The sequence below is a fragment of the Dermacentor silvarum genome, chromosome 7 (assembly GCF_013339745.2).
Source record: "Dermacentor silvarum isolate Dsil-2018 chromosome 7, BIME_Dsil_1.4, whole genome shotgun sequence".
Taxonomy (NCBI): domain Eukaryota; kingdom Metazoa; phylum Arthropoda; class Arachnida; order Ixodida; family Ixodidae; genus Dermacentor; species Dermacentor silvarum.
In genome coordinates, this window is record NC_051160.1 from 85,369,485 (window position 1) to 85,392,587 (window position 23,103).

A 23,103-nucleotide genomic window follows, 5' to 3' on the forward strand; every position below is an offset into this window, starting at 1 on the left:
GCCATACTGTTTTCGTGATGCTGTCGTTATTATTCTGTCATCGACATTCTAATTTCGACATCTCACTCTCGTCATGCGTCGTCGTCAGGCCCCAATACTCATACAGTCCTCCTTACGTCAATGTCGTAAAACCGTCATTGTCACGCCGTGGTTTTAAGGTTGTCATCAGCTAATAACCGTATTCCGTCGACGTTGTTATACCGCCTTCGTCGTTCCATCGCCGTAAATATTTCTCCGTCATTCCATCTCAATCATGATATCGAAATTAAATCATAATTATGGCATCGTTCTCATGTCATAGTCGACATGTCGTCGTCAAACTGATGATACCCTGCATTAGTTATCATACCGTCGTCGTTTATACCCTCGTGGCCTTTACCGTCGTCATGACTCGAGCTTTGTCATACGACTCTTCCCATGCCGTGGTTGTCCTAACATTTTCGTCACACAGGCTTCCTGTCGCAGTCGTCACGCCATTGTCGTCATAGACTCGTCGGCATTCCATGGTTCCCATACCTTTGTCATGCCATCGTCGTTTCGTCGTCTTGATGCCGTCGTGGTCGTTCCATCATGGTGACACAGTCATCGACGTATCATTGTCATTATGTCGTCGTCGTCGTCACACTTTCACGCTACCATTGTCATCACTTCAGTAATGGCATGCTATGTTCGTCCTGCTCTTATCGTCATGCCACCTTCGCCGTCCTATCGACGTAAATTTTTCTCATATCGTCGTCCTTCTAGCTACGTCATCCTGTTATCATACCGCCGTCGTCAATCCATTGTACTCATACACCCGTCGTCATCCAACTGCTCTCACGTCGTCGTCGTCACATTGTCGTCTTATACCATCGTTATCATTTAAGAATCATCGTGTCACCGTCATACCGCCTGTGTAACCCCACCGACGTCATTACTTTTTCATTCCATCTACGCTACTGCATCGGCGATGTTCTGCCACCTTCATGCCGCCTATCTCACGGGAGACCTTGGCAAGTGAGTCGCATAGTTAAGTGGAATGCCGAAACAACAGGAGTCTCACAATTACCACTACATATGGTAAATAAATGCTACTTCCCAAATGCGATGTGTCCCTATACTGCTGGAATACTCATCGCATTATCGTCGACAGTCGTCGGTCGATGAATTCGGCTGTAAGCTTTTAATATCGACATTTAGACACACCGGATATTCGATCGCTAAATTGCCATTAAACTAAACATGCCATTATAGTGAGCTTATCTCGGAATATTGAGAGCATCCGTAATCAAAAAGTGCTTGCTAAATTCTTCATTGATTTTCTTTTCGTTCACAGTAGACAATGAAACTACATATTTTATGTAAATCGAAGCCACTGAAGCTAATCATAAAAAATGATTGTGCATCGATCCTTTATGTGTGATTGGTGATTATAATGCTATTACCAATCTTCGGTGGTCGGTGGTAATTGTTTATACAATTTTTACATGAATAATATGATAGGCGGCGCGTAGCCAGTGACAAATAATCAGTCACCCAAGTTGGCGTTAAAGAGGTTCATTGAAGAGCAGCCAGGGTTATACATACCAGATGATCCCAGTCGGTCCGAAGTTTTGTTCTGAACCCGGTTCCTTCAGTGGTGCGATATTACCCATTTGTTGTCCAAGTTGGCGGAAACTACTTTAGGCTCGAACGCACAAACACAGACACTTAGAGACATGCCGCCAACTGCGCGAAGTTGCCAAAGAATGCGAATAGGAATAAAACTGGACGCAATTTCATACGGAACCAAGTCTTTTATTTTTAACTGAAGGCCAAACGGACAATTCTGAAGAAGATTGATTATCCGAAATTCGCTGGCTTCAGGCGTTATGTTTGGTTCTTAACTCTGAAACAGTAAGACATTTTTTATGTATAAGTATCAAGCAATAAAAGTGATAAGGAAGATGGAAAGCTGCGCCGAGCCCTGCAGTTATCCCCATATGTACAATCGTGGTAGTCTACCAATATTCCTTCCATTTTAGTTATTTTCTTCCAAGGTTTCCTTGTAACTAATGTATTTTGTTTCAATGAAGCTTCTTTAGATGCTTTTGCAGTCAAGCGCACGGTTTTACTCACAAGATTGATCTTATCTTAAACACAACACTGCTATATGTGCGTGATCATGTACATGTTCATGGTTAGAATAGCCTCTCGACACCTAAATTCATAGATAATATTGCGTTTGTCCTCTGAAATGTATTAGACAAATTACAATGTGTGAAAGATGCTCCCAACTCTACCTCGCCTTTCTTTCTTCCAAGTTTGCAAAATTGTGGCAACGTTACAAGTTGGTCAGGTGTCACTCATGTGTCAGCTGCTTGTGCCACCTCAAGTAGGTAATAGATTAGTGCTCTTATGTATTTACGTAATGTGGCTAGCAGTTATAATAAGTATGGTTGATCAGCGTAAAAAAATAGGGCTCCAAGTTTACAGTTCGCGCAGTTGAAATCTTAAAACTATTGCACGGAAAGAGCAACTAGATCTTACGCAAAATTTAGTGCATATTTAAACTCTTCTACATTTACATATGGGATAGGGGTGAACACAACGATGTCAGGATTATGAATTAACATTAGTTATGTTCATCATTAGTTATACCTTATTTTTTACACTATAGTTCATGCATTGCAGCTCTCAGTGTCGTCTTTTCCTAGCTGTTGAATTGTGGCCCTCTGAGTGCCTCTCGTTCATCTGCCAGTCACTTAGAATTCTTGATTACATCTATAATTATGGGTAGAAATGTTTCCCCTACCTTCAATTTATCGGTAGTAGTGAGCACACAATGAATAAATGTTTCTCATCACTGGTCACCTAATCGACAATTTTTTGCATGCAACAAACCATGACTCTATGTGTGTTCCACAAAATTTGCTAATACGAGAAAGTGGCGCTGCTTACCTTTCATAATAAAATTTAATGGCGCACATACTATGTTCCCTTATGCAACTCATTCCGTTTTTCTTTTCTTTTTGTTGTTGTTTTTTTTTTCCTTTTATTTGGGGGGGGGGGGGGGGGCGTCGAGCCATTACTGGCAAGTCAACATGGAACTGGGAAAAAATGCTATAGCAAAACAGTCGCTCGGCAACCGAAAGGTGAAACACGAAGAATATACAAAACTTTTATAGAACTTTTATAGAAGTTCCACATCGTGACAAAAAACAAGGGAGCGATATTCACACCCTTATATTAGGATTGCGTTTACTCTTCACAGTTGATGCATTTCCCACTAAATATGCAACTATCGACTCTATTATTCTTATAACTCGACAGCCTTTTATGTACCGAAACATGTTTCCTTCATCTACAGCGGCCTAGGTTCATCACTTTCCTCAAGCCACAAAGTATGCTCTTTTCTAACGGAATAATTACGCGAGACGAACGCTGGAATTGGTCGCGAACTGATGACATCTCTAATTGCTCTCGTTAAAATATATATTTGTAATGAAGGTTGAATAGCCAGCGGTGACAGCCCCCTACTAAAAAATCCTATTTAAATTCAAACAGGGTTATACAGGTTTAAACTGGTTTTAACAGGGACCTATTTGGCAACAAACAGGTGTAAACAGGACCCGTTTACACACAAACGGGTCTGAACGGGGTCCTGTTTGGCTTGCAAATAGGTTTAAACAGGACCCCCCAAACACAAATAGGTCTAAACAGGGACCCCGTTTAGCGAACAAACTGGTTCATACCGGGCACTGGCACCAAACAGGGGCCTACTTGGCCCGCAGACAGGTTTAAACAGGAATCTCCGACACAGAAATGGGTCTAAACAGGGGACCCGTTTGGTAGTTAAACCAGTTAAACTGGCTCATACTGGTCCCACTGGCACCAAAAAGGTCTACACAGGGGCCTACTCGGCACAAAAACTGGTTAGAACGGGACCTTTGGTGCTGTCGTACTGGATGAAGTCATACCATGTAATTTAATGCTTGAACAGATTTACGATAAAATTTGATTTGAAATTGGTACACACGCGCGAGCGCACCGCAACACCCCAACGACAGCCGCTTCGCGTCGGCGCCCGGCTCCGAGGCACAACCGACGGCGCCGTCAGAGAGGGAAAAACAGAAAATAATAATAATACAAAAAAAGCCGAAGCGGGATTCGAACCCGCGTACCCCAGATCTCAAGGCAAACGTCGTAACCACTAGGCCACACCAACGCCTCCTCTAAACGGTGGCCACACAGCCCCACTTCCAGAGCCATAGCCTCCTCTATACTTTTATAGATATAAAGTTATAGAGGAAGCTATGCCAGAGCACGTCGCTTTCGGTGCCCCCAGGAGGCGCTGCCACTGCCCCAGGGGCATGACCGGTAAAAATACAGATATTATTTTCCCGTGTTCTGCTGTTGCTCCCTGTTGCTTTGCGTGCGCGCTGCATTGAGGCAGGTCGATGTGGATGTTTAATCGTGTGTACGCTGTGCCGAGAGAAAATGTCGTGCCCCTTGTGTGCTTTGATGATCACTTAGCCCCTGGGACCGCGTAACGTAGCTCGCAGTATCTTTCGTGTGGTTCGCCAATGTCGATTATCGTACTTATGGCCCGCTCGCGCTTTCTTTGTTCCCGGCTCATGACAAAGCCTCTGATAATATCGCATCGGATCACAGTGCACGGAAGAATTTGTTGAGGTAATACGTGCTGTAGTTCATCCGCAATTCAACAGTGTTTACGTCGGAAGGATCGTCGTGCAGTCGACGCCGGGACCTGACATGAAGGAGCGTTTGACGACTACGCCTAGAAAGGTAAGTCCGGCGCTTGCGCGCAGTTTTGTAGTCAGTGGTTTGTGAAGTGTGAATTGTTATACGGATCACGAGATGATTATTAAAGCGACCACAATGATAAATGTGTTTTTTTCGAATGTTCGTTGTTCATGTCGCAGTGCACATTTAGCGAACAGTTTCACGAAAAATCTCCTGAAACTTATTGGACATTTCCAGGAGTGTTATCATGTATTTGCTTTCTGCTATAACGTATGCTAGCGCCGGTGATTGTTTGACCTGAATGGCAAAGAAAGAATTCAACCAGGAAAGTTACTGCTTGTGTACATAATTTCTGTATAGGTATTTCTAGAAGTACAGCCTTCCGCATTTGTAACTATATTGTGCGAGCGTCGATCATGGGTCATTTTAGCGCCTTCGACGGCGATACTTAGCGAGACCGACAAAAGTAAACAGGCGCGCATAAAGAACTCTCCAGCGCAAGCGTCATCTGCTAAGCTGCTCTTCTCAGGACGACGCACGCCCATTTCATAGTATGCTGGTGCGATAGAGTTAAAAATGCTGGAGACTGTAGGTCAGCTAACGGCAGCGCGAGATGGTACTAGATTGTTGTGTCTGACGCATGGTCAGATTTTAGCTTGTACGCGAATTCTCCTACATATAGTGTCGCCAGACAGGCTGTATTTCTTGTGTTGGGTGTCCTGTGTGTATTCGTGTGTTTGTAAATGTTTGATTATTTCACAGAAACGGAGATTACAACAGCAGTGTTTCTTTTTCATCGAATTTTTTTTCTACTGAAAAATAGGGCGCTTGTTCTTGTAATTACCAGCGCAGCATCCTTCAAGACAATGCTTTGTTCCACCGCATAAAGAAATTCGATTTTGGAACACTTTTCATGTGCTAAGGAATTTTCTTCGTAGTACAATTCACATTTCACTTACTACAGATGTGCGTTTGTGTGAAGCTTTTGATAGTAGATTTATGTTTGCTGCAGTTTCATTTCATGTTAAATAACCACCCGTGATGTAACAATCAGATGTTTGCACAACCAGATGCAGCTTCGTGTAGGTTGTATGAGACTTTTCAGAATGTAACATGATCTTGTTAACTCGCAAGCTTGCAGTTTCAGCAGGGATTACAGTAAATTGAACATTTATTATTGTTTAGGGATGTCAAGATTTCGTGAACCAGAGGCATCTCTACACCGCATAGGAACCTAAGACATTTCTGCAGCCGGAACAGCATGGCAAAGCATCTGATCTGCATGCTGCGACAAGGTGTGTACAAAACGGTCCCTGCCACTTACACAAGCTGTAGGTTTTGTTGGTATAATTCATACCTGTCAACTCTCCTGAATTTTTCGTGAAGATCTCTAACGAGTATACCAGAGGGGGCACTTGCTTTAGGCCAGTTTGTTCAGATAAATTCCTTAAACAGGCTAAATCGGCAGCAGCAAGAATACTGAAAATGCGCTCTGTGATATAAAACAGCGTTGTCAGTTCTGGTGTTTCAAGTTTGCTGCTGCTTTGTGTGCTATATCTCAAGTTAAATAATGGTTAATTATGTGTGAATCAATGCAACAGTGTGGGTGGTGAGAGGAAGCTTTAAAAAAAATGTGTGCTATCTCGCCAATAAAAAATTTTTGTCCGCAGAATTTTTACAAAATATAAACTTCACAGGTTGCCATGTATGACATAATGTGCAGCACTGTTGCTATGAATATGCCATATTCATAACTTGCAGTTTCGGTCTACTTGAATCGCATATATTGAATCTGGCCTACCTTGGTTTAATCAATTCATTTAAGTAGCCTCCTCTGAGTTATATGTAATTGGAGGCTATTGTAGAAATGCATGATGTGCTCCCTACTGACTGCATTGTGACAATTTTTTTAGGGACCATCTTGTGAGGCACGCATATCCTTTCATGTCTTGCTATGATTTGCCCAGCAAAAGCAGCAGGGCTTTGGTTACCTTTGTTATTATGCATTCTTGTAGACTTCCGTTTCTCTCTCTTGTAACATACGTGCATGTGCAAATTCTGTGTTCCTAATTATATTTCCGTAAGTTGTCCTAATTGTGTATTACATTTTTAAAAAGTTTGGGGGGGGGGAGCGGGTTATTGATTCCCATAATACTAGAGAGAAAGGGACCTCAGAACAAAAGGCCACAAAAGGTGGCTTAAAGTGTTCGAAGCTCAGAATCTAACATTCTGTCTCCTAAAGCACTACCAGTATGACACTTTCTAATTGCTTTGTTTTTATAAGCTAGCTGCCTGATTTGCAGCCACATTGTGAGAGAGTGTTTTTTTCTTCTTTTGTTTGAGTTCTTTTGTTGAATGTTCTTTTTAGTTCAGAAATTTTTTCCTACCACCTCACGCGATACTCCCACTGGAGCCTATGAGGTATGTTTATAAATAAATAAGTAAATTCCTGAGGCATGCAACAAACCATGCAAATCAGTGCCTAAAAAGTCATAACGAGGATCTATTATTTTCAGCAGCTACCTCAGTCATACTGTGCTCACTGGCGCACTGACAAAAACCATTGCAGCATTAAAGCACTACTCTAAACATTTCCCTTTCAACATTTTTAACTCTCAAATGCTGTCTTCTCCAAATCGTGTTGAGTGCATCTGGAATGTTTCGGCAATTGTTTTTACCTCAACCATTATGCAAAGGTTCAGCTTGTTGACTGTTGCTTATTTATATCTAGCCTGATCTGTGGAGTTGACTGTATGCTTTCTTTTTTTTGCATACCTGCCATGGTTGCTTAGTGGCTATGGCGTTGAGCTTCTAAGCACGAGGTCTCGGGATGAAATCGTGGCCATGGCGGCTGCCTTTCCAAGGGGGTGAAATGCGAAAGCACCTTTGTACTTGGATTTAGGCGCACGTTAAAAAACCCGTGGTGGTCCAAATTATTCCGGAGTCCCTCACTACGGCGTGCTTCATGATCAGACTGTGGTTCTGGCATGTAAAACCCCATAATGTAATTTAATTTTTTTAGACAAAAACTGAGGTGGCTTTTAATGATGCCACCTTTTCACATTCCTGCATAACCACAAGTTTGTCGAAATAATTGAACAAATATCATCAGTCTTCTGTAAAAGCAAACTTGTCTTGTACAGCAGCTCAAATAAGCCATTTTCAGTGCAATAGCAGGCTTAGGATGTTGCCAGAAAATTGTGTCGCATAAGGATGTGCTGCATCGGAAGGCACGTTTCTTGCTCATTGTAGCATTATTTCGTCTCTGTGTTTCTTTCAATGGTATTCACTGTGCACACATACTAAAGAGATAAGAAAACAGGTAGATGGAGCATCCACAGTGCACGCATACCAAGAAAGTCACGGTCAGACAGAGAGCGATAGAGCACAGCACGCTTTCACTCTCTGTCTGTCGCTTATTTCCCTCACATGTGTTCATTGTGAGCACCACCAAAATGAACAGTTACCGACTTGCCCAAGCTTCAACTCTTGTGCTTGGTGTTTTTGTCTACAAAATGCCCATAAGCAAGTCATAGTGGTGGTGATTTTCGCATGTATGGAAAAGGCTTATTCAATTCCAGAATAGCTTCATTTGTTCTAGGCATAGTAATGAACTTGTCAGTGTTTGTTTTAAAGGCTGAATTGCATAGGAAACTATTGTGGTATTCCTAATGGCACCCTTTTGCATTAAGTTTGTGCAGATGCTTGAAGCTTGTACTACGTTGATGAAAATACGGTTGAAGCTATAGAAGCATGTTTCTCAAAATGTAGTGAATGCTTCCCGGTAGAAATCCGGAGTTATGCTTCTTGGGACACTTATTGGTTAGCCTTATTGGGTAATGTGATTAGTCTTATCGATGCTATAATGTTGCAGGGTCTGCAGGATGGCCAGCGTTACAAAAACATTAACATCATTGTAAGAATACATGTTCTGCAATAATATAAGGATTGCCCCCCCCCCCAAGTGACAACGCTTGCTTACACTATATCTGGGATAACCCAGGTTTACTCAGCCAGACAGCCATCCGTGCATGAGAGGGAGGGGGGCGGCAAAAAAGGGGGCTTTTGAGTAATCTTCAAGTAGGTGGCTCATACATCAGATCTTTCTTACTGTGCATGCTATGTTGCTCAAAGTCAACTTAGCTATGGGTACAATGTCTGCATTTTATTACTGTTTATGCCTAATGAAGGTTGCTTTGTTCACAGTGTCACTTTCTATATTGTTTCTCTTATGGCACTAAGCTCACTTGTTTTAATGCTGCTATAGGTATGGCTGGGCCTGGAGATGAAGTGTAAGCAGACCATGCTATGCTGCGGATTGGTGCCAATCTTCACATCCGAGTTGTTCCCACGACAGTCAAGCACCACTGTGATTTGCTTCATTGGCAAGGTAATATATATAATATGGTGAGCTTGCACCTCAATATTGGTATTGAAAAATATGTTAAGTAAAAGACACAAGAGTTGGCCTTTATGACAGATACACTCATGTTCTTTTTTTAAAGAGCTCTTTTAGCACTGTCCTTTATGGTCACATTTTCAGAGGATGCTTATACTCCTTTAATGCAAACTGCCGTGGTGCTAGTTTGTGTGTTAAACTAGCACAATTTCACCAAGAAAAAGTCCAGTTTTTACTCGTACAGCGATATGGTGCAAAGGACGAAAGGGTTGGAATAGATCAATCTGAATGCATGTTGCTGACACAAATACAAAAAGGGCGCATGGCATGGCTAGCGTAATTTGTTTTACAGTGATGATAAGCAGTCTCAATGTCTTAAAGCACTCTGGTCCTTATATTTTGCCACAATCAAGTGGTTTTTAAATATGGGTGCACTTGCACTGAGAGCAGTGCAATACTAATGCCAACTGACCCACACATCAAGTTTGCATGGTCACGCAGCCTGCCATTTATACATTTGGCTTGTTTTGTGCAAAGGACTGAACTTCAACACTGCAGGATGCTTCACCATATGCTGGCGAGAGTAACCTGCACAGTGGAACATGCGTTCAGTCAGCTCCTTCTGAAGTAAAAGAAAAGGTCCACGTGTGTAGCTGCCATGGTGTAACCCTGGAATCTGTTTCTGCTCCGCAACTTGAGCTTTTTTTTTCAGTGACCACAATTTCATTATTATGAAACGGAATGCATTAACAGGTTCAAACTCAGGGTAACGTTTTTATCTGCATGACTTTGTGGACAAAACTGATGAAAGGAGGCGCAATGCGACTATTGAACCTGTCCAGGGGACAGGGACGTCAAGAAGTTTTAAATCCATTTGCATAGGCTAACAATCGCAAGGCAAACTGCTGTAATTGTGTGAAAAAGTACCATGCACTTATTACTTCAAGGAATAGTGCCAATCTTTTTCAGCTGTAGTTAGCACCATGTATGTACACTGCACGTATAATTTGAGTTAAATGTAAGGAAGGTATTGCAGAATAGGCAATTTAAAACTAATGGCCATAATTTTGGCATTAGTAGATCTTTGCTCAGACCATCTGACAATTTCTTGAAAGTATGAAATTTTGTTTATGTAGCTGCTGTCAGCATATTCTATATTAGCATTTGGTCTTATGCATATACTGTTTGCTCTAAAAAAATTAAATTCTTGAGTTTCACATGCTAAAACCACGATATGATTATGAGGCACGCTGTAGTAGGGGACTCCGGATTATCCCTTGAACCCTTGTTAACTCAAACTCTGATATCTCAATATATCAGTTAAGTCGAAAATTTTTTCGTGGCTCGGTATCGACTTTATGTATATTTGACCTCTTATCTAGCAATGCTTCTGTGCTGTGCTCCGGATATCTCGAAATCTTGACTGCAACACTGTAGGGAAAATGTTATCACCCAAACGTTTCCATACGTTGTACGCCGCTGCGATATCTCCAAAAGTTGCAAGATCGCAAGTTTGTAGCAAATTCTGCTTCATTCTACGCTACTCTTGTCATCCACTGTTCACGGCCGGCAGAGATCTCATTGGTAATCCGGGCAGAATTTTTCTCTGACCCCTGACAAAATGCAATGAGCATGATAAGGTACTGCCTCCTGCTTTTTAACTATATTACATGAGAACACTATAATATGGTTGTGCATCAACCTGAACGGGACATCGCATTAGACGACTCTTGCACAGGATAGTGCTTGGTGCACCTGAGAGTACTTCTACATGTCTCGCTGATTATTGCGCCTTATAGGTGCTAAACGGATGCGTGATGGATGCTCGCACGATGTGGCTAAAAATGCGAGAGGCTGTACACCTGAGCACCACAACATGCATGTTCATGTGTACGCGTAGAGTTGTCAGCTTGCTTATTTCCTGTGCTCTGTGTTTCTGTGTGGATCTATGCGCTAAGCTGTACCGCGTGCTGTGCCGAATGTTTGGTATGTTATTGGTATTTTCTTCATTAATAAGTTCAGGGCCACGATCTTGTAGCAATGCATTGTCTGATGCCATTTCTAATCATGCTGTATCTGTAACAATGCATTGCTACAGATACAGCACCAGGCCATGATCTTGTAGCATTGCATTGCTACAAGATCGTGGCCCCGAACTTGTTAATGAAGAAAATACCAATAACATACCAAACATTCGGCGCAGGCCGTGGCATGGCCTAGCACGCAGGTCCACACAGAAACACAGAGCACAGGAAATAAGCAAGCTGACAACTCTATGCGTACACTTGAACATGCATGTTTTGGAGGCCAGGTGTACAGCCTCCCCCATTTCTAGCTATATTGCGCGAGCGTCCATCGTGCGTCATTTTAGTGCCTTTAAGGGACAATAATCAGCGAGACTGGAAGAAGTACTCAGGTGCACCAAGCACCCTCCTGTGCAAGAGTCGTCTAAGGTGATGTTCCCTTCAGGACGACGCACGACCATATTATAGTGTTCTCGTGCAATATAGTTAAAAAGCAGGAGGCAGTTCCTTCTCATGCTCATTGCACTTTGTCAGGGGTCAGAGGAACACTCTGTCGGGATTACCAATGAGATCATGGCGTAGAATGAAGTAGAATTTACTACAAACACCATTATAAAATGTTCCATCAAGCCAGCAACCAACTAGCCCATCTAAGTCTCTTAATTATCAATATGGGATAAACCAGCCAAACACGGTGGATGCTAAAACCACTATTCTTGACGGTATTTACTTTGCTGGCAGAACGGTAGCTTCCAAGTAATTTATTAGCTTGACATGTCCATGCTGCTTTTTAAATGTGCATTTTATGCTTGTACTACTTCTATTGCTTCAATACTATTGTTAATCGAATAGGTTGTCTTTTTGATTATAACACTTGTTTCAGTGGCCCGCTAATTGTGACAGTTTATTCTACCACAGTAATGCATGTTTCCTTAGAATCGTAGCCAAATTGCCTGAAACGAGTTACCTTTGAATGAGATTTGTTAGTATCTCCTATGTTCTGAATGCTTACCCATTCTTATCTGTGTGAACATAACTGCTTTTGCCTTTGTGTGAACCTGTTGCTTAAGTGAAAAGAAATTGTTTGCTTTTCTTTACTTTTTCAGGTGCCCTGCAAGCTCTCACCAAAGCAACACATTCCCCTGGTTTTCTGTCAGAGTACCATCAGCATTTCGAATAAACTATGCTTGTCAGATGTGCGACATGCCCCATCTTAAAATTGGAGCGCTTCAGTATTAATGTTTGAATGGGTGTACATAAAAACATACGTAAAGTATACTTATGTCTTTTACAAGTCCTCTTCACCCACCATTTTTCCAACTTAAAATTACGCTTTGCTGTAGATTTGTTTTATGCACAAACCATGACAGCAACACAACACTGCACTAAGATGAGTACAAATGATAAAGCATGCAGTACACCTGCAAGAATTACATTTGCATACTTGTAGTACATATGAAAATGAGCTACCAATCTTTTTCAGGTTGCATACTCTTATTGGTCATACATGTCAAGCGCACTCATAGGCCACACAAAAATCGTTCAAGGCTGATCTCAAATCCATAAGTGCACCAAATAGATTTCAAGAGTGACTTATGTTAAGTGACATCGGACCAGTCTAACGGAACCTCGCCCAAATAGGGAAATAAATGGGTTCGAACAGGGGTAAACAGGACTGGGTAGGACTGAACAGGGCCAAACGGGAGTGGACTAAACGGGGACAAACTGGTCTGGGCTAAACGGGTTCAAACGGGGACAAACTGGTCTGGACTAAACGGGTTCAAACAGGGGCCAACAGGTCTGGACTAAACAGGTACAAACGGGGTCCCGTTCCATAATCCTATTTGATGAAACCCCTTTGAAATCAAATAGGATTTTTTAGTAGGGCCTCCCTTGTTCATATTGATCTTCCAGCAAGCCATCACTAATGACAGGCAGCGCGAGCACTTATTTCCGTAGGTGTGCTTCCTTGTGCGTGAGCCGTAGTACTCTCAAACAATCGAGCGCCAGAAAGCCGCTTGTTAATTTTGTACTCCCTCTTAAATTCATTATAGTAATACATAACAAAACGACTTCGTTACAATGAATGTTACACCTAATTCTGTGTAAGCTTACTAGTTTTTCATACAGCTGCTCAAATACATAAATACATGCATGCAGCACAAAAGGAAAAATAAGCCACAGAAGGTCCAATATCTAGGAATTCACAACTGCCAGAGTACTCGGAGCACACCACAATGGAGGTAAAGAAAAATATTCAGCCCATTGCATTGCCAGTCCAAATAAGGTGTGCATTGAATGCTAAACCATGCTGTCGCTGATGTATATGCTTGAAGGATTAAAATTATCGTATTCATTGCACTTTCTGCATTTACTACATTTATTTTTGGCGTTCGTAGCTACGGTTATCTCCAGTGGTAGCTCACCTCATTTTTCTGTGCTATCCGATGGAACATGCTCAAAGCCTCCTGCGGGATCACTAGGTCCCCCAACCTTTGGGCGTGCAGAGTCGGAGTCAGTAGGTTTCTTAAGGCCGCTGTCATGCTTGTCACCACCGTTGTCGGTTTCTTGGGAATACTCGTCGTATGTTATGTCTGCTTGGCCGTTTACAGTTCTGGATTGTGGTTCTGTATGGTATTGTGGTACGTAAACACAAGGCATTTGTTGGTAATAGAAAAGAAAGGCTCATCTGCAGTAGGCACCTCAGAATTTGTTTACCGTACCTCTCCTATCAGGAACTCGTTGGAGAAAACTGAACACTCAAATGGTTTCCTCCAGACTTCAGTTCAAGAAAGTTGTTTGAGGACTGTAGCTTAGTTCCCATGACTGCAGTGTGTGTGTTGAATTGAGCTTAGTATGGTTAAATAGTAAACAGCATTGCTGAATACACCGGTCATGCTCATAGATAAGGTTTTTGCATCTCGATCTAAGTTCTTTAGTTATGACAACTAGTTAAACATCGTTGGACAATCACGGTATTTAATATAGAGTTTCTATGCCGCATCTCTCAGCCAACATGGATCAACCTATTAAAAATGGTATATGCGATATGAAGAGAAACCAACTGCGTTCCTTCAGAATAAATGCAGGTACCCAACGTTATTGACTAATTTATAATATGTGGTCGAAATTCATGTTCGACTGCCTAATTTTCCATGGAATTGGAGAAAAAGATATCCTGTAGGTTACAGCTCATTACAATTTTCTTAAAGTTCAAGCAGGAAATCATCAAAAGAGAAGTGAAAGTCGGTGACTACGCCTCCTGTCAGCGAAAGTAGAACTAGAAATTATGCAGAAACGGCACTGGAACTGTTTCAGTATGCCTAGGCATTGTGCCAATTGCTCATCTCCCCGTGTATGAGGCAATGTGTTGTTTAGCGCGATTTACGAAGCAATAGACGGTTAATATAATGTATGCTTTATTTGCCGTATATGCAGTTTTGTCTCATGATCCGACCAATATAAAGCCTTATGCAACATTATTGAGCGTTATCAACCTTATCGGACTTGATGCAAATTTTATTTATTCTTATCAGCCCATATCGGTCGTTAACAACATTATCGAACGCGATTCGACCCAGACTTAACATTATCGGTTGTTATCAACCTTATCGGAATTGCTGCGACCCTCATAAGCCGTTATTGGTCGTTATCAACAATCTCAAAATGATCCTGCCTTTACAAGCCCTTATCAGCGTTATCAGAATTTCCGACTATTATAAGCCCTTACCGCTCTTTAGCACCTTATCCATCGTCGAACCATCAAATACCGCGATCGGACCCATATAACCCCTCATCACTCGTTATCATTCTTATCAACTCACTGGCTGGTTATCTGTCTGAGAAGCGCGAAATACCGTCAACGCATTGAAACACATACATATGCTTCAGATAAATTCGCCTCCTGCAAGCATGGGTGGGCAAGACACTCGTTTACTGAGCGTGCGGTCGTAGGTTCGAAAATCACCAACGCCAAAGTTTTTACAGCGAAACATTATATAGCTATATTTCAGTGGATCGCGTCCGCGGACAAAACGACGCGAGAAACAACAAAGTGGGCCGATCCTGGTGAGAGTGTAAAAAGGACCCAAGCTCAACGGCATATACCCCTGTCATGTGGGCCGATCCTGATGATAGTGGAGAGACGGTGATTGTGCAGAGACCCTGAGCCCACATATCCCTGTGGGCTCAGGGACCTGTAACCTAACCCTGGAGCTACCCCTGTCACACGTGGGACCCAAAGAGACAAAAACAATGCGCGCAGCGATGAACGCTTTGCAGGAAATCATCAAAAGATGTCGAAATGTCAGTGATAAAACGTAATATCCTACCAACCAATAGCTGTGTGTCACTCTATCTTGACATACCCATTGCGTAGCGAAGTCATCAGTTGCCTCTGCTTTCTCCAAAGAGGAAGAGCACGCCTTCAAGGAGCGCTGGCGCGCTCAACAGCACGAGTGGATGCAAAAGCGACGGGAAGCCGAACGCGAAGCGGCCCAACGTGCTGCGGCCAGTGGGGCAAGGTGGTGTAAATCTAGTCGCCTAAACTCGCTTTCACTCGCACATATAGCATACGGCACTCGGTAAGGCAATGATGTTATTGCCTTTTCAACGATTTAACATAAGCATCAAATGTAAAAAATTAAATATTAATAAATAAAACCAGCAGCTTCGCTGGTCTTCCATCTTCACATAGTGGAAGGGCTCTGAATTTTTCTTCGAATGTTTCCTTGCGAATATATTCTGTGTTTTTCTTCTGGATTGCAAGGTGTTACGGGTTACGGGCGGATCGAGGGACAGATTTTGGGGGGTTAGTAGCCTAAGAATGAGCTCCCATTAAAACTAATTTGAAACAACTCTTTATATTGAATGGGTGACACTCCATTAAGTTTACGAGACATCGGAGAAGCTGTTGGCGCCTCTGAAAATCAAATGCTCTGCTTATTGCGGCATTCAGCAGGAGAGCACTGCTCACGCATGCAGCGTAAAATCAACCCTTTAGTTGGGAGTCACCCCATAATCACATCAGCGTCTTACCACCTCGAAGTATTCACCAAGTCAACCATTTGCACAAGTAAGTTTTTTGAAACCTTTCCTTTCAGTTACTGGTGTTGCGCACGCAAATTAGCCTTGCACGCGCGCAATTTTAATATTGTTGTTCATATATCGTGCCAGGTCAATGTAACCAGAAATCAATAGAAGGAGCTGAGCGAATTAAAGCCTAATCAAGCAGAATTGTGTAATGCCCTCAAGCCTTTAAAGTAGTCGTTTAGTAGTAGCTGGCTCCTACTGCCAAGCAACCACGTCATGCTGTTTGCTTGTGCATGGCGATAAAAAATACGAGTGATACCAAGTTAATCTTTTAATCGCCATCTGAGAGCGCTGCTTTTGCGCACTCAGAACGCGTGGACGCGCCTTCAATTCGCATTGTTTTTCTCTTCTTGTGCCATAGCGTTGATACCCAGAAAAATAACCATGGAAAATGGATAGAGTAGGAAACTGTGCAATGGTGACGTATCTGAAGATGATGCGTAATTTTGCGCTTGATATTCTGCAATTGTTAAACAATATATAAATGCCGACAAATATTTGGCTGACTAGTTATTCAATTATAACAGAAAAAGTTGGCATGTACAAGGCGATCGCTATCAAAACACCGTTAGCCCCATCGTCGTATCCATATCTATACAGCTTGAATCGCTTTAGCTGGGACACATGGTAAAAGTAGAGTTATACAGAAGCCTGCCTGTACAAGATAAGTCAGTTTATGTGCGTTTTAGGACTACGGCAATACAAAAGGTACATGTGATTTTGATAATACCCAAGTAGAAATGATTAATGGAACCACCCAGTGGAATCGAGTGAAGCTCAGTATATACCCAAGGAACTCGATTTTAGGTGCTCATATAAACCAAATGCATAGGGTAGATAACCGGTGGACCATTAGAGTTACAGAATAGGTGCCAATTGAAGGATAGCGCTACGAGGATGGCACAAAGTAAGGTGGAGTGTTGAAATTAGCAAATTTGCGGGCGCAAGTTGAGATCAACAAGCACAAGACAGGTGTAATTGGAGATCGCTAGGAGATGCCTTTATATTACAGTTTAAATAAATATAAGCTACTGTTGCTGCTGATGAAGATGATAAACTAACTGCCAGTGGCTCTTGAAAATGACATCTTAATAAACTTAAACATAATATACCATTATGTCATATACCTGTTATGCAATTTTTTGGCGGAAGGCGTGATGCCACAACAAGAATCGCACTATAGTCAAATGTTTATGGAAATATCGTTTGGCGAACAGCAAACATTGTCAGAACATAAGATTGGTTGCCTAAGGCAAAAGGAGAACATTTAAAAATCGTTTTTTTACTCTATTTTTCTACTCATGACTAGTGTTCGTTATTTTGACAATGAATAACAAAATAATATTGTTACATAGGGCTAAGAATACATTGGATTGTTTAAATGGTTATGTATGGTCTGTTGCCTTCCGCTTCCTTGTCGCGCTGTATCAAGTTCATAAAACTATAGAATTGTTGTTACGCAGATTTTGAGTCGCTCAAGAGGACATCATCTTTGGCAGCATAGACGCTTAGTTTTTCGAAGGGGCGGTGATTACAAGTTTTTCTAAGGTTGTTAGAAGACTAATCAATTCAACTGACCAGACATTACACCTTATAGGAAGGTAAATCTAACGTTGTAAATGAACATTATTCCATCTTTTCTGATATTTGTACAAACTTTCATATTACTCAGCCTGATGACCGGCGTTGGAGATACGTTTATGTTACTTCCATGTGCAAAAACCATGCATTTGTATTTCGTTCACAGTTATCATGTAAGAAATACATACCATTATCACTGGATTGTTGTTTTAGTAATTTATTCGGCCTGGCTCCGATGATGTCAGCAGCTGTAAAACAAGTTGTAAGCAGTTTTTTAAGGTCAAATAGATGAACTCAAGCTATTTGAACTCGAGGAACAGGATATTCTACAAGTTTCATAAGCAGTGAAATAAGGTCAAAAACCCCAAACTCAGTGCGTGCCTGATACGAGCTTATCCGTGCTCCCAAAGACGGCTAAATATAGCCACATTGAATTGATCTTTGTGAACCCGCAAAACTGAGCACTACGGCTCGTAGTTATCCGCTGTAGTGCCCGGGAGCTATAGAACCCAACTAACCGGTACACCACAACGATGCTGAGTTGATATGTCCGTCAAGGAAAATCATTCCCAAGAGTAAGTTTGAAAAACACGTCGTAAGTGCCACGAAAAAAAATGTAGTACTGGGTGTCAGTGTTACGAGATGACACTAAACAACAGCAGCCTGTGCAGTACTGTTGTTCTTTAAATAGTGCGGCCATTTTGACTTTTCAATTTGTTGTCCGTGTGGAAAATGTATTTCTGTAAAACAGTTATTTAAAAGGTGCTATTCATTACATAATAACCAATTTTATATGAGGGTCCAGAAAAACTAGACAGGCTTAATTCAAGCAAAGAATTTCTTTTTAATTTTCACGATTACAAATCATTTTTAGGCAGCAGCCAGTGGTATCATTTCACGCGGTTCCCCTTTGAAACTTTTAAATTTTTGCCAGTTTGGCAGTTGCGCATGAACGGCAGGATGATTGAAAGTTTTCTCCTTGTGTCGGAGCCATGAACGGGCAGCCATCTTGACCTCATCGCCACCGCAGAACATGCTGCCCTCTCGAAGGCCCTTTCAGTGGTTCAAACAAATCCGTGACAGTAAAACTGCAGGCCGTCCCTGACAACTTGTGTAGTCTAGCCAAATAATATTCGTAAAAGACGAGTGTTTATATATTCAGGTAACAAAGTACTCAACTAGGTGACGATCTATTGCACGCGAGAGTGCCTTAGCAGGAGCAAAAATGTATGAGAATCATCTAATATGACTTCAAAAGCAAGGCATCGGCTTCTGCAAACAGCAGAATTCAAAACTACAGACTAGCAATAGCTAAGCACATCCGTCTAGAACAGCTACTTATCGTTCGGCGACGAAGGCACACCGCAACACTCCTCATCTCCTGGCACTACCACCTGCGGTCTCGGACACCAGCGCTGGAGCCATTTTTGTAGCGTTAGCTACACTGGCCTAGCCAAGCCCGTTTCGCGCGGCACATCAATAGCCGTGCTGCGCATGCGCAAGCATCAGTGATGTCACACGGCTTGCGCACCGGAGCCACCGGAGCCGGCACCTCTCGCGCACTCCGCCGCCGCCGCGCGCGACTCACCGCCGCCGGTCTGCGCATTCCAGAGGAGTGACGTCGTAGCCGTGGTAGACGCACTGGCGCCGGCGCGCGCTCGCTGTGCAGTCGCCGTCTGACACTGCGCTGGAGCCGCTGCGCTTCTGACTGGCGCTTGCCAGTGTGGTATAGCCATGGAGAAGGAGAGCGCAAATGCTGCTCAACAGCGCAGAAGAACGGAGAAGCTTGACTCATCGGATCCCGAAGTAGTTGCCTGGCAATTAGCGGTTGAGCGTAGGAGACAACCAGGAAAGCTAAGAATAATCAGCTGAACCTTTGCTAACGCTACGTATATCCTGGCATAGCCGAGCTAAGCCACTGCAACTTTTCAATTGTGGAAAAACATCCTTCATTCTGCACTTTTTCAAGAGTGACATTCATCGGGACGGAGGCCCTAGCGCAAGCCATCGAGCGAGTGAGTCGAGGAGCAATGAACCAGCGCTTTCTCTTTTCCTGACCTAAGAGGTTCACGCGCCGCCATTTCCTCCTCGCGTGGTACCCACCTACCCGCGCGCCGCCATTAAATATGGCAGACAATCAAGGTAATCAGCTCCGAAACGAGAACGACAATACAACGCGGAACGTATGGCTGAACTTTCTTTTGCAGAAACTTTTGCAAGGCTCGCACGTGCTCTTCCCTCTTCGCAGGATGGAACGGTCTATACAGCATGCTTTCTATCAGCTTTTCATGTGTTATCGGGCGAAGTTTGCAGAATTGTGACATCGTTTCTTACTGCTTCACGCGTTTAAGTTTGCAAGAAATTATCTAAAAGGAGTGTCATTTTAACTTGGAAATCGGCTCCCCACAGTTACTAGAGCTTGCGTTTTATTTTAAATTCAATTAACGTCACCAAAATCGGCGCAGCCATTGTCGAGAAAAACGATTTCTCCCTTCCCATCCATCCCTAAGGAGCCCCCGAGCTGACGTAGCAAGTGCTGTGCATTTCAGAGATAGTGCGGTACTCTAGCAGGTATCCGCCAATTACGTTTTCTAAGATACCAGTAATATGGCTAGCAACTATGGTGGAGAAGGAGACAGGAATATTCTACCTTCTCTCATGCCCGACGGCCCTGTCCGCATCTCGGCTCCTCTAACTTTCACATGACCAAACGCTGCAAGAGAGGGTGTGGCGGGCATAGAGATGGTTGCGAGAGCTATAGCACTCGCTCGGCCTTCAACTTTCAGGTTTATACCTCAGCCTGCCCTTCTACGGCGGGGGCCGGCGCTGGTTTCTCGCTGAAGTTAGTTGGAGCCTTTGTTTGTTTTTAATGAACAACCCTCAGAGAGCGTGGTCTTCTTTTGGTCGTTTCTATTCGTAGCCAACGACCCCTGTTGACCCTTGCAATACGAGCATTCGCTTATTTGAATCTGCAAGCGAATCATACCCCGTGGATGCCTGCATTTCGCCGATAAAGATAGTGAGTAGCGCATTTCATTGGCATATTTTTGATAATTTCGTCCCATATATGCCATGTTGATGGGGATATCACGTTTTCGCGACGAACTCCAAATGTACTTTGTGAGCGTGCCGTGCTCTTAACTGTAACAGTAAGATGTGCGATTTTACAATACACGTGTTCCCTTTCCCACATTCTAAACAACTATATCACGCGTTTTCCTGTTTGTTGGTATATTTTATTTTGCAATTGTGTTAGTCATCCATGGTTTGTAGAATGCTTTCGGGGGAGTTATTTACTCGTGCCAGGCTTTATCACTGCAGGTGCATAATGCAAACCGAAGTTTTAAGCTTGTCACCCTGCAGAGTGTTGCTCATTTTGGTTACCTAGAACTGCATGCGGGGCTTTAATGCTCCACCACAGGCCCGTCGTTTGCCCATCGTTCGCGATCACGAATGCGATCAGGCAGTATAACGTAGCCGAAATAACTTGTTTGGTTGATTCATTATTTTTCAGGCCACCGGGTTGGGGCGGTAGCGCCCTTCAAAAATATGCCCGCTTCAAAATTGACTCTACTTTGTTCTCACGCTCTGCCACACACTTGCTCTCACGGCAATGTCTTCAACTTGTATTGGAGCGGGGCGCTATATGGTAGAGCTTTTCTATATTGACTCTGTTCCAATCTCGTGCCGTCGAATTTACGTAACCACTTACGAACGCACGGATGGTGAACTTCAAGTCTGTGTCAACAGTTCAACCAACAGTCCAAGGTACTTTTTTTGGTTTGCAAACGAATAACATCGCCCACCACGGCACGGTGTTTGTAAAGTCTCCTCACAGACAGGTGAAGTGAGCGTGACCTCAAAAATGCTTGACCAATAGTAGAGCTTCGCTTGTCTTCCATCTCATCCCCAGTGGAATGGCTGACAGTTTTTTTTCGCTTGTGTTTGAGTACCGGCGAATCTGTGTACTGCGCATACGGTCGTGCTAGTCATTCATGCTTAAAATCGACGATTTGCTATGGTCGGCACTAATGAAATTTTGCGATCTTTGTGGGTGCCAGCTCAAGGTGGAACTTTTAGGAGCCGGTCACTATGCGAATAATTTACTTTGGCACCGGCCACTTAACGCACCTATATTTTCGATGGCCTACGTTATTTCGCATCACCGTTCGTACAACAAGTCAGGAAGGTAAACCATGCGGCCTGAAAATAGTCAAACTTTAGACGACCTCATAGTATGGCTGATTGCAGGTATTCTGTTCTCTTTCGGCATCTTGAGCAATGCTAACGCCGAGGCGGCACACGGCCCTAGAAATACAGGTATGGTAGCTTTTATATATGGCATATTTTTTTTAATCATTACCAGTATGTTTAAAACCCACTCGTGATGTGCAACACGCTTCTACTTGTTCAGCTCGATTGCTCTCACAGGCGGACATTTCAGCGAGAAATAAAAAGAAATATTTCCCCAAACTAATGTTCTTTTTTATTTTAAACGAATAACTTTACAGCACATATTCTAATTTACGAATTGTAGCCGGTGACTGAACGGTATATTCACTTGGAGCGAGTTGTGAGGATGATATGTGTTTTACTGGTAATCTTTCATCTTCTATATAAGAAAATGCGCTTTGTTAAAAAGGTAAGCGGTACAACTATGCATTTTTACCTCACGCTTGGTAGCACGTACTTTTTCTCAATATTGGGAATAGTTTCAAATTTTTTACCAAGTGAATGTGCCTTGTGAAGTGACTACCTTAAAAACGTGTAATGCAATATTTGTGCTAAAGAGATAGGTTGAAATGTTGATTGTTGAAGTTTTGGTAATATTCAATTGTGCATTTTTATTTTCAGTGTAAGCACACCCGTCTCTTCGGATAATCCAGCAAAATAAGTAGGGTAAGGTTATATGCCATGGGCGATTTTTATAGATATCGTGAATGTTCACATAACACTCCTGGTATTTTTGCTTACAGGCTTGCATAGTAGTTGAATAAGCTTTTATGCGAACGAGACCGCCTGACGGGCATCCGTAAGACGCCCCATCATAACATGTCGTTGCATCGAGCCGCCAAATTGTTCGTTGCATTTCTCAATTAAGACTGCTATCATATGGGAGGAGTTTTCGTTTTGCTCCTGCCTACAGTTTCTCGAAAATGCACTCTCTGCTGACAAAAATATCTGTCCTGCGAGAAGTTTAAAATATGCTTATGTAGCGCATATTACACTTGGAATCGACCCTGCGGCAAGAGCGGAACGTTTGCAGTCAGTATTGTCGTAGAC

The 23,103-nt window shown here is 42.8% G+C and overlaps 1 long non-coding RNA gene across 1 annotated transcript; it reads right to left on the reverse strand.

Moving 5' to 3' along the window:
* Positions 1-1,755: 1,755 nt before the first annotated feature.
* LOC119459617 (uncharacterized) lies at positions 1,756-18,069 on the reverse strand. Its single transcript, XR_005193712.2, has 3 exons — positions 18,009-18,069; positions 13,575-13,775; positions 1,756-1,867 (listed from the first exon to the last, which is right to left on the reverse strand). It is a non-coding gene; the product is annotated as an uncharacterized LOC119459617 (long non-coding RNA).
* Between the last annotated feature and the right edge of the window lie 5,034 nt (positions 18,070-23,103).